General features: G+C 40.1%; 1 long non-coding RNA gene across 1 annotated transcript in view; it reads left to right on the forward strand.

The window, feature by feature from the left end:
- Nucleotides 1–3127: 3127 nt before the first annotated feature.
- The window catches only part of LOC130138815 (uncharacterized), a 63182-nt gene continuing 54211 nt past the window's right edge, over nt 3128–12098 (forward strand). The window contains exon 1 of the long non-coding RNA XR_008817091.1: nt 3128–3221. This is a non-coding gene — a long non-coding RNA (uncharacterized LOC130138815). The remainder of the gene's footprint in view (nt 3222–12098) is intronic.

Genomic DNA, 12098 nt, shown 5'->3' on the forward strand with positions numbered 1-12098 from the left:
GATCCGAATTGTTGAAGATGACTTTCTTCACTACTAAATCCTCTGTTTTGAAATTTCTCGGTTTCACTTTTCGATTAAAGGATTTAGCCACTCTTCTCTGATAGTCTTGCCCATGGCATATAGCTCTTAATCTCTTTCCATCGATCATGTTGAGTTGTTCATATCTTTGTTGAATCCACTCAGCTTCTGAAAGCTTCAATTGGGATAGTATCCTTAATGAAGGAATTTCTGCTTCAATAGGTAGCACTACTTCCATTCCGTAAACCAATGAAAATGGGGTTGCTCCAGTTGATGTTCGAATTGAAGTTCGGTATGCCATCAGAGCATACGGTAACCTTTCATGCTAATCACGATAATTTTTAGCTGTCTTGGCCAGTATCTTCTTGATATTCTTATTTGCTGCTTCAACTGCTCCATTTATTTGTGGACGATATGGAGATGAGTTCAGATGTCGGATGTAGAAGTGTTCGAGTAAGTCATCCACAATCTTGTTGTTTAGATTTGAGCCATTGTCCATAATTATTGCTTCTGGAACTCCATACCTAGCAATGATGTCCCGCCTAATGAATCTTGCAACATTCTTGGCAGTATCATTCGTGTAGGAGTTTGCTTCAATCCATTTAGTAAAATAGTCAATAGCAACCAGGATGAACCGGTGTCCATTTGAGGCCTTGGGGTTGATTGGACCATTCATATCAATACCCCACATTGAAAATGGCCATGGCTCGGACATTTGATGTAGCTCGTTTGGCAATGCATTGATTTTGTCTCCATAAACTTGACATTGATGACAACATCTCACGTGTTGGATGCAATCTGATTCTATTGTCATCCAATAGTATCCCAACCTCATAATTTTTCGGGCTAGAAGATGTCTATTCATGTGTGGTCCACATTCACTTTCGTGAATTTCTTTCTGATCTGTTCAGCTTCTGTAGCATCCACACATCTTAGTAGGGTTGAATCAAATGATTTCTTGTAGAGGATTTGACCACTGAGAAAGAATTTGTTGGCTATCTTCCTTATAAATTATTGACACCTAATTTTTAGCCGACGCGTCATTAAAAACAGAAAATTCGAGATTATGGTTTCCGATCGCGACGGAACCCGTTTCTTGAACAAAAAGTGTCGTTTTTTAATTTTGTTTGTTGGCCTAGCTTCTATAGACAATTTTCTAATCATTTCATACAAAAACCTGAAAAGTCAAAATGTTGACTTTCGAGATGACTTTTTGGTCAACCCTTTGACCAAAAGTCAACCACAGGTCAAATTGGGGCTTTTCGCATAAGAAGATTCCTTTCAAGTCCAATTTTACTTTAAAGTGAAAATTTTAGAAAAATTCAAAGATTTGATCATAAAATCAAGCTCCTAGTGAAAAGTCAACTAGGGTTTGACTTTTGGTCAAACCTTTGATCAAAAAAATTGAAAAATACAAAAATCCAAAAATCATCTTATTTTACATTCAATTTGCCTATGGCATTTGAAATTTTACAAAAATCGATTTAGAATCAACTTTTTCCCAATTTGCGGAATTTGGTTCAAATCGGCCAAAAATGAAATTACTTCATTTCTAGTCATTTTTTAGGTTAGTTTTCTTCACGACATTTGATCTAGAGGTCATCTTATATTTAATTTTGGAACAAATTTTGTAATTCCAAGCCAAACGCAAAAACCCCCAATTTTGGCCCTAATTAGTGATTTGGATCGATTCTTCATGATTTGCGCAATTGAGGCACGAATGAGCCTAATTTCTTATATCAAATCCAAATTCAAAATCAATTTTGGAAGATTCACATGAATTTGAGCCAATTGATCAATTTTGTGATCCAACGATTGAGAAGTCTAAGAGTAATTGGTCTAATTAGTGCAATTCAACTTGACCCACTCTAGACTAATATTCAATTTGATGAATTGAGATTCAATTTGGCTAATTGGACTTCAATTAAATTCGTTAGTCTAGCTTGGCCATGCAATTACCCAAATTCAAGAACAATTGAGCTAAACAAGTTAAATTCGATCAATTTGTGCATGAATTTCAAATCGGTTCAATCCAATTTGATCGAATTCAATATTGATGGGGTCAATTAATCATGATAGAGATCAAATTGTACAAAATTGGAACAAATGGAACCAAGGATTGAACCGGTTCAACCTGGCCAAACTCGGGACAAACCGGTTCAACCCGGTTTGATTCGAATTGAACCGGTCTGATCGGACTGGCCATTTTCCGGTCGAAAATCCGGCGATCGGCGGTCCATTCCGACCAGCCAAGGCCGGCCACATCCCTTTGAGCCCAAAAATGACAAAAATGCCCTTAATTGAAAATTACGAAAATGCCCCTAAGTGAAATTACTAAAATGACATTCCTTAAGGATTAAGCAAATTAATTAGGGGATAAGCAAATCAATCATGGCCATTCATTTAGAATTGATCATGTCCATCCATAATGCCATGTCACCAATCCTTAGCCCTTAAGGAATATTCTTAATCATTAAGGATGCATTCTAGGCCATTGGATCAATCTAAGGGCTAGGATTCAAAGTTGAGGGGAGTATATAGTTTTTTTTCCCTCCAAAATTGAAAAGGACTCTCATTTTTCATATTTGAATTCTCTCTCCTTTCTCTCTCTCTCTCTCTCTCTCTCTCTCTCTCTCTCTCTCTCTCTCTCTCTCTCTCTCTCTCTCTCTCTCTCTCTCTAGCTCACCAATCCCTCTCTCTCTCACTCTCTCTCGTCCGCCGGTCATTTCACCCCTTCGCCGGCTGTTTTCCGGCAAGCCACCGCCTCATCGTTGTCCCCCACGGTGACACAAGGCCGGTCGCAAGACCAGCTGACCTTGCTGGTGGCCGGAACTCCTCAGTCCGGCGAGGTCTCTTCCACGGCAACATCACCGGCATAGCCGCCGGTGATTCAATCAGCCAGTTCAAGTGGCTGAATCGGCTGATCGGCGATCCCTCCGGCGATCCCGAACCTCCAGCAGCATTCCTTAGTGTCTTCACTCAGCTGTGGTGGCCAGCTTCTCGCTGAACAGCCACCGGATCGTTTCTTTTGACTTGATTTTTCGTTATTAGTTCATTAGCGCGAGATCGAGTCGGTTCTCACTATAGCTTGGGCACTCTATTCTCATAGGTTTGTCGAGCTTTCCGAGACTTCTCCGTGCTGCTCTTGATCCAAATACGGAGACTGGATTGCTCGATTGCGCGTCGAAGCATCATTAAACAAGGTAAGTACACTTGGATGTTATTCTGTAAATTCGTGTACAGAGAAACCTGCATGTTTGAGATGCTGATTTCAGCTCGTTAATGTCGAAATCTTGCAAAGTGACGAACTAGAGAGTCGTAAAACACGTCTCAAGCTTCGATTTGATATATTGCATGCCTCAATCAGACTTAGTTTGCTATGTCAAAACTCTTTCGGAAGTTAGGATCAGAATCTGGAATGTGATATTCAAGTCTGTTCTGATGATTTCCTGATTGACGTTCTGCTGTTCTATAATTTTTCTGATTTTCTACGATCGTTTTTTGAAACAAATTTCTTCATGAAAGTCGTAAAGAACATCTTAATCTGTTAATCATAAAATTTTCATAAAATTCCAAGCATGTTAGCATTGTACGATCTGCAACGTCATATATGCATAGATCTGGTGACAGACTAGTTTCTGACTGACCTTCATGTGTTCTTCGATTTTCATAAATTCATGTGTTCAAAATATGAAAAAGTTTTCTTCACAAAATTGCACACTGAGATCGAGATCTCTCCATTGATACTAATTTCATTAAAATCGGAATTCATTTGAATTTTGAAAAGGAATTTTTATGATCTAATCAGTATCTGTGTTCAGATCTGAATTTCATTCCTTTGGAATCCAAAAGATGTTTCTCCGAATTTGATAAAGTTAGAGTCCTCCTTTGCGAAAAATCAAAATTACAAAGTTGTTCATTGGGGTCTCATTATGTTGACTGAAAATTTTGAGGGCCTAATAGCAATTTTTAGAGGGTCAATTTGCTTAAAATTTCATATAGGGCCTTCTCGGGTTAAAATTTGATTTGAAGTTGAGTCTTTTGTGAAAATCGAATTTTATAAAAATTTGGAGGATTTTTTAGCAAAAACTCAAAACATGAAAGTTGTCACACATAGAGAATCCTAACGGTATAAAATTTTCACGTGGTTTTGATAAGGTTTGTTATTTTTCCCGCCATTATTTTGAAATCCCTACCAGAACCGGGTCCAGCCTGTCACCGAGAGTGTATTTGTCATTTTCGTGAAAATCGGTGAGGATTTAGAAAAAATGGTCTTCTTCACTTTTGATCCTCATGTCATAAGATTTCTAATGACACCTGAATCACTTCATTTAGACATCATTAGGTTAGTTAATTACATATGAACAGAAGCAATCCGAATTAGATAATCACTCAATAAGTGGTCTCCTTATGAAGCCCATTTCCCATTGCTTGATTGGTTGAGAAATAAGACCCATGAGCCTGAATGTATGCTTATTTCATTGCTATGCATGTGTTTGTTAGATGGATGTTAGGCCCAATGTATGTTCGGCGGGTAGCCCATTATGGTCATTTAGAACCCGACTTTAGGGGTTAATTGATATTAGTTGCCGTTTTGTGATGCAAATGGTAACCCATTATCGTTAACCATTAATCAAATAATGTTAGATGATTAGGTGGGTGGTGAATCGAAATGCATGAAAAACAAATGCCGATCCCGAGGCTAGTGCTTGACTAATGAATTGTTTGCACCATTGCTTTTCTTTGGTTATTCCTTTGTATATTGTTTGTCGTGAATGTATGTTGTGAATGTAAATGCCGACACCCGAGAGGCGGTCCATGGAGGGGATAATCCAAAATTGTAAAAGACCAAGGCGATAGACCGATGTCCAATCTGGTCTCAATTTGTATTCACTTGATGGTGACGATAGACCGATGTCCGATCCGGTTTCAATTTGTATTCAATTCATTCGTCCCGATCATGTCTCGGGTTTTCAATTTGTGTTGTAATAAACACCCGACGAGTTGCGGGTTTTACTTTCTCGCACTTAGAATTAGCTCGTCTTTTCAATATTTTGAGTGTTTACTTTACGAAATGTCTTTCAATACAATTGATTGTTTCTTTCTTTTTCTAGACTAAGCTAGGATTAGATTAGAATCTTAAATGAAAACACAAAAAACAAGATGCATGATCACTTAGTGGACTAAAACTTTGACATGAAAATGGTAAAGAACAAATGCAAATGCATGACAACTTAGATAACAACCATGTTAAGTTTAGCGGTACCGAAAGGGCGTTAATAGAAATATTAACGTAAGCTAGTCCTCGAACCTTTGATCTCTGGTTTTCGTAGAAACCAATACGAAATTCCCACGTACTGGTTAGGTATTCTAGCCGACCTCCAACCTAGGCTAGTGGCGACTCCTAAAAAAGAAAAAATTGATCCGCTGTCACGCGAGGTATGAATTAGGGAAGATTCACATTCATGAATAATGGACTGTATGGATCAGCCATCTTTTATGATGTACCGTATAGACCGTTTCATGAACGCTTACCTCTAAACCCGCCTTATCGAGTTCGGCCCTCAAGAGGTAGGCCGCGATAGGCTTGGCGACTCCGCTGGGGACTAGGTTACAAACCTAACTGGATTAAAGCCATAATAAACTTGTCGATTGTTATCTCACTTGTCTACATTTTGTAGCATCGACTGCATGTCGAAGTCGCGTGGAAAATGAGGTTAGTCCACTAACCATGTGTTAAAATGGTTTTGTAGGTGGGAGACATAAGGGGTGGAGTAAATGCAAACCCTTTGTTTTGTAGGTGGCATTCGGATGAATGTCGAATGTATGTGATTATGTTGAAGTGTTGTTTGCTTTAGATTTAAATGCATGTTTACTTGCTTTAGCACGACACAATGCATCCACGTCCCGCGGTCTAAAACCCCGGATCGCTTTAGGGCACCTTTAGGAGGTATTAAGAGTGAAATCCGCATGTGAATGCATGTGGTAATCCATTCTTCAATACCGCTCATCTTGATTAGTAAGAAGTGCACCGATCGACGTTAGTAGTGGTGGGTAAACTCTTCTTATCTAATTAAGGTGGGGACCTTAAACCTTTAGAATCCTATCCTTAGATGTCAAAACTCACATGTCCTCATGCGATGTGTCGATGTGTTTGCCATTTTTTTCATGGTAAGGTTGATTGTATCTTTCTGCAATTTCAATTACGCCATTTCAATGCCACGTTCTATAATGCGTGGTGATTAATCTCGATGCCCAAATTAGGGTTAGTCAAAATGGATATGTCGAAGATTCGGATCATCCCCGTACCTAGAGCTCTCGTGGTCATGTGGGAAAGTCTCGAGTCAAAGCACAAGGACGACGTGGAAAAGAGGATCGGATATCTTCCCGCTCTTTTATACATCGAGCCTCGTATTGCCATGACTAAGGCATTGTCTCATTTTTGGAACTCAAAGACATCCACTTTTGTGTTTGGTCGAAATGAGTTGACCCCTACAATTGAGGAGTACGATATTGCCATTGGAAGAGTCGGGTCTTTTGGTCTAGTTAGTCCTCCGATAGATATAGATCCTATAACTCTTTGAGCCAATTCTTAGGAGTTGACATTCTCCAAATCAAAGGCGTCCTTAGAGGAAATTCCAATGCACTCTCCTTCACATTCTTAGAACGACATTTTTCTAGCTTGCCAAAAGAAGCGGGTAATCAAATTCCTCGAGTCTTTCTCTTAGCATTCTTTGGTTTTGTGGTCTTTCCATTCACCAAAAAGACCATGGATCCTTTGGTAGTTCACATTGTCAATCAAGTGTGTATGTTCAAAAGATTCTCCAATATGATCCTAGGTGAGACCTTCGTATCACTCAATAAATTCAAACAAAACAGAAATGGTATCTTTAGGGCCTTAATAGGTTTACTCCAAATTTGGTTGGTCTCTCACCTCAAAGACTTCGGTTTGAGCTTGAAAATCATAGGTGTATCCAAAGATTGTCATCTTATCTCGCTTTTCCGAGAAAAGGAAGAAATCTTTCCCTAATGGTCATTCTCAACTTGGTTTAATATTTTTCAAGAACCTTGTTCCAAATCAAATCCAATGGCATGTTCGTTGGCTTGGAAATCCCGAAGTGCGCCTTAATAACGGATCTGACAACCCAATCCCACTTTTGGGTCTCACGGGGTCTACGTCATATTACCCTTTTAGGGTGATCCGTCAATATCGCGCCTTCAAAAGATTCCGCCATTCCTCAAGTTGGGGTTATATCATTTTGACTATCGCAAAGATGTCATCCAAAAGGACCAAATGGCGGATTTGAAGGAAATGATCAAGTCCATCATTGATATGTGGTACAAATGCCACCCGGAGTTGATTCTCATTACCGACGAGTCAGAATTGGAAGGAAAAGTGAAGATACATCATGCATTGCCGGAGTACATACACCGTCGTCTCGAGCCCGAGCTTAAAGTGGATCTCCCTAATGTCCCCGAGAAGCCAACTCAACAACAAGCTATAGCCGCAAGAGCTCTTAGGGAAAAGGATAAGGCTTTAGCCGAGGTTGAACGTTTGACCCAAGAAAACAAACGAATTCGCCTCGCACCTAAAGAAGATCCATTAGGAGTTTGGCTATATTCCATGAGGAAATCTTCTTTCATGTAATTTTCATTTTATAGATTTGATGTATAGGGTTTCCTTTTTATTCATGTTAGTAATGAGGTAATAGGATTCTCCTTTTGTTTCTAGATTGATGTATAGGGATTATATTTCACGAATTTCGTTGTAATTAGTGAAATTTCCCTTTTATGTGCTTTCTCGAGGATTCCAATGTATTATAGATGAGGCATCTTGATTAATCATTGCGTGTTACCCTTTCAATTGTATAATTTCTTGTGAAGAAATTTTGATAAGAGATCATTCACATGGTATTGGGATCATGAGAATATTTCTTATCCCTATTTCATCCAAAGAAAATATAAAATTGAAGGGTTTTACATTTTAGTTTCAATTTATTTTCCACGTACTAACTTGATCTTCATTTCGTTTACAAGGTATTTGGAGAATGCCCAACCCCACTTGCGCAAAGGATCTTCAAATGGATATCGAAAAATAGAACGATCGAATTGCCGATCTGGAAAACTGAATTGATGAAATAACTGCCACATTTGCAGACTTTAAAGCGTTCATAACTCCACTGCTTCCGACCAAGATTATGCCTACTCTTGCGGATCTTCAGAGTCAAGTTAACGAAATGCGTGGCATGTTGATACGTCTTATAGATCGTGTGAATCAAATTGCTATGGAATTACCATCTAGTACTAGATTGGAGACAAATGACATTAATTCGAAAGATGAGGGAAAACGAAAATACAAAGAGCAAAAGTCTGAAATCAAGCAATCTTCTAGGATTGAAGAATGTAACCAAGGACGTGATGAGAAAATGGACATGATTTATATTCAACCACATCATGAGTCCAATAAGAAGCCACGTAAGTGTAACCCGCTTCGTCAGTTTACACCTTTACCAAGACCACTATCAAGGCTTCTACCCATGCTTCTTGAGACGAGAATGGTTGCAAAAGAAGTCCCCCGAGATAATCCTCCAAAGTTCGTTGGGTTTGACATTACGAAATCATGTGAGTACCACATGGGCGAGAAAGGCCATAGCACCGACAATTGCCTAGTATTGAAAATTAAGGTTCAAAGCTTGATTGACAAAGGGATCTTGTCTTTTAAGTATCTCGAACCGAATATACAACAAAATCCATTGCCCGATCATACCCAATGTGTGAATATTGTAGATATGAATGAAGATAAGAAGTCTTTTATGGTGGATGTACCAAAGTTGTATGAGATCTTGATGCTAGCTGGGCATTATGAAAAAGGAGGTGACATCTCGAAAGAAGAAAAGTTGACATGCATTTCCAAATTAATTGACAGGGGGTTATCCGGTGTATGGGAGAAGAATCAGATGCCACAATGATGACGGCTATGATTGATGTATCGTCCGAGAACTTCCTTTATGAGTTAGAAGAGGAGGAGAATAGAGATGGATCCGTCAAAGTCTTGACTAAAGAAATAGAAGCTTTAGAAGTTATTGACGATGATTTTCTATTCGAAGAAGATGAAGAAATCGTTTCCGATGTGGATTCCGACCTCGATGTCAAAAGAACCCATTGGGACTATAAATTCATGAAGACAGCTCGTGAGTGCAAAGAAGTAGTAGATACCTTAGGCCAACCAAGCGGGAAGTATGACTTCTATGTCAAATACATGCCACCTCCAAGCTTCTTCATTGACCCAAAGGATATCGTTCCCGATGGATGGGGAGGCATGAATGATGAAAACGTGGATCGCACATCTAAAGTCTTCGAACCTATACCCGTTAATGAAAACGAGGAACATGTTTCTGACACGGATTCCGAGCTTGGTGCTAGAAGAGCTCATTGGGATCGTTATCGCGACCTAAAAAAAATCGGGTTTTCGATCTTAGGCTAATGAATTACTAGATCAATTAAATTAACTAACCTAGCTCGAGTTCTCCCAAACTCTACCAAATCGCAACTTAGGTCCAATTGTGAGCATGCAAATATTTTCAATGGGAGTCGCCACTAATCATTTAAGGTAGGTTGATTAGAAACCTAAATAAAATAGCAGGAGTACTATTTTATTTCTGCGAACCAGAAATTATAAATTCGGGGACTTGGTTACGCTAGATTCCCTAACGCCCTTTCGGTACCAATTTCAAGAGAAATACTCAATTGGACAATTTTGATAAATCCTGACTTAGAGTTCAAAGGTGCAGAAATTTTCTTTTTTGATTTTTTATTTATTTAAATGAAAGCTAACCTATATGTAATAACATGCAAAAATTGACATGTGATTAATGCAACCTAACATGCAAACTATATGTCATGCGACGACGTGATCTATTTCTAATGACGGGCATATTATTTTTTTTTGTATTTTTCTTTAATGAAATTCGGAATTAAAAATGCCAATTATCTAAACATGCAATTTTAAACTAAAGAAATTAACCTATTCTAGAGTAATCTTTTTGGCATTTTTTTTTATCAAAATTCGAAATTAAAATCAAGTAAAAAATATAACCGCTAAATCTTTCGAATTAAGTTTCGATCTGAAGCCTGACAGATCGATCCTAAAATTCGAAATACCCGTTATGGAAATAACTCTATCTAAAGCTTGATAGATAGATTTATTTCCACGTGTGCGGTTGCGGATTAGGAAATTTTCCTAATCGATCACATTTTGAAAAAAATTAGATATCTTAAATATCTTGGATATATTCAAAAGATTTTGAAAATTCTAAATTCTATCCAAATTTGAAAAGTAATAGATATCCAAGATTTCAAAAAAGGAAATAAAATCCTAATTGAAATAATGCTTATTATCCAAATATGCAAAATTAGATATCAATAAGCACAAATTAGGCAACCAAATATTCGAATCAAATCGGGATATGATAATTACCTGATTTGCAGATTTCTTTCCTAATTTGAATATGTAGGGGATCGGGATTGCGGATCGGCGGTGCGTCGGGAGCGGCGACGTGACGTCGGGAACAGTGGTGGCTAGCGACGGTGACATGACGGGAACGGCGGCGCGGCGGGCGTCTCCGGGCAGCGGCCAACAGGCGGGGACGGGCGACTCTCCGGCGGCTGTGCAGCGAACAGCGGCAGCACAGGCGGTGGGCTAACGGCGGTGCAGGCGGCTCCGGCTGGCGAGCGGCGGTGCAGGGCAGCTCTGGCTAGCGAGCGGTGGTGCAGGGCAGCTCTCCGGCGGCTGTGCAGCGAGGAGCGGTGACACAGACGGGCGGAGCAGGGACCTCCAGGCGGTGGTGGCACCGGCGCGGCGGTGGTGTGCGACGAGGCAGCGGCAGGCAGGCGTGCAGCGGCGGTGGCACACGACGGGAGACGGCAACACAGGCGTGTGAGGCAAGACAGTGGGCGGTGGCGCGGCAAAGCGTGCAAGTGGGCCGAGGTGGGGAGCAGCGGCGGTGGCACACGGCAGAGACGGCACGCGCGGCAGAGGCAAGCGCAGTGGGCGGTGGCGCGGCAAAGCGGCAAGGGCCGAGGGCGGAGCAGCGCCGGCATAGTACGGCAGGCGGTGGCGCAGCAGGCGTGCAGTGCGGTGCGGCGGGCGGTCTCCTTCTCTCTCTTTCTCACTCTTCTCAAAATTCTCTCGTATGTCTCTCTAAAAATCCGATCTGAAAATTATGAGAGCCCTCCCTTGATTATGAGACATAAACATATATTTATAATGTAAACCTAGGTCAATTAGCCGGGCTTTCTAGTCCTAATGGGCTTAGGTTTAGGCTTTAATTTAATTCTAAGTGGGCTGAATTAATTTGGGCTTTTCTTTAATTAAGCATAATGGGTTAATTTAAGCTCAAATTAAGACAACCAAGCCCTTTTGTGTGTGATTTCCGGCCCATGCTTTCCGAGTGAGCCGAGTCTCGTTCGGTGCCCGAGCTCGATTTACGTGATGAATTTTAAGCTCACTTACCACCGTCGATCCGATGCAAAATGCAGTTAATCTATATGAACCTAAACTTTATGCTATGCGATTTGTAATATTTTTGTTCAGGGATTAAAATTTAATCCCTAATTTTCTATGCAATTAATCACTAAATGATGCGTCGAAATTTAGGTGTCAACAGCTGCCCCACTTTGAGTGGAGGCTCACAGAGGTTTCGCTCAAAGACTGAGACCTAAATTTAAACTATGCAAAATGATGAATGATGATTTTTTTTTAATGCAATGATGCATGATATGCAAACAATAAAGAACATATGCTAAGGCTTCTCACTTCGTGTAGAGCGGTGAAAGAGCCTTACATACGGATCGCACAAAAAGCATCCAAGTGAGGGAAAGCTTTATAATGCTTTGACTTCCCTCGATCTCCAAACTTCTGGTCCACTGGAAGTAAGGTTCTCGAGGTACTGGATTGCCTATCTGTTACCTGTAGTTTTCTACATATGCGAAATAGCGCATGATATAAAGAAAGAATGGGATGTGTTGCCCATACCACTGGGCAATCACGAAAAGGATCATGTCACCTCTTCCATTGGATG

The sequence above is a fragment of the Syzygium oleosum genome, unplaced genomic scaffold (genome assembly GCF_021117445.2).
Source record: "Syzygium oleosum isolate NSW1041296 unplaced genomic scaffold, Sole_v2.1 Sole_v2.08, whole genome shotgun sequence".
Classification (NCBI taxonomy): domain Eukaryota; kingdom Viridiplantae; phylum Streptophyta; class Magnoliopsida; order Myrtales; family Myrtaceae; genus Syzygium; species Syzygium oleosum.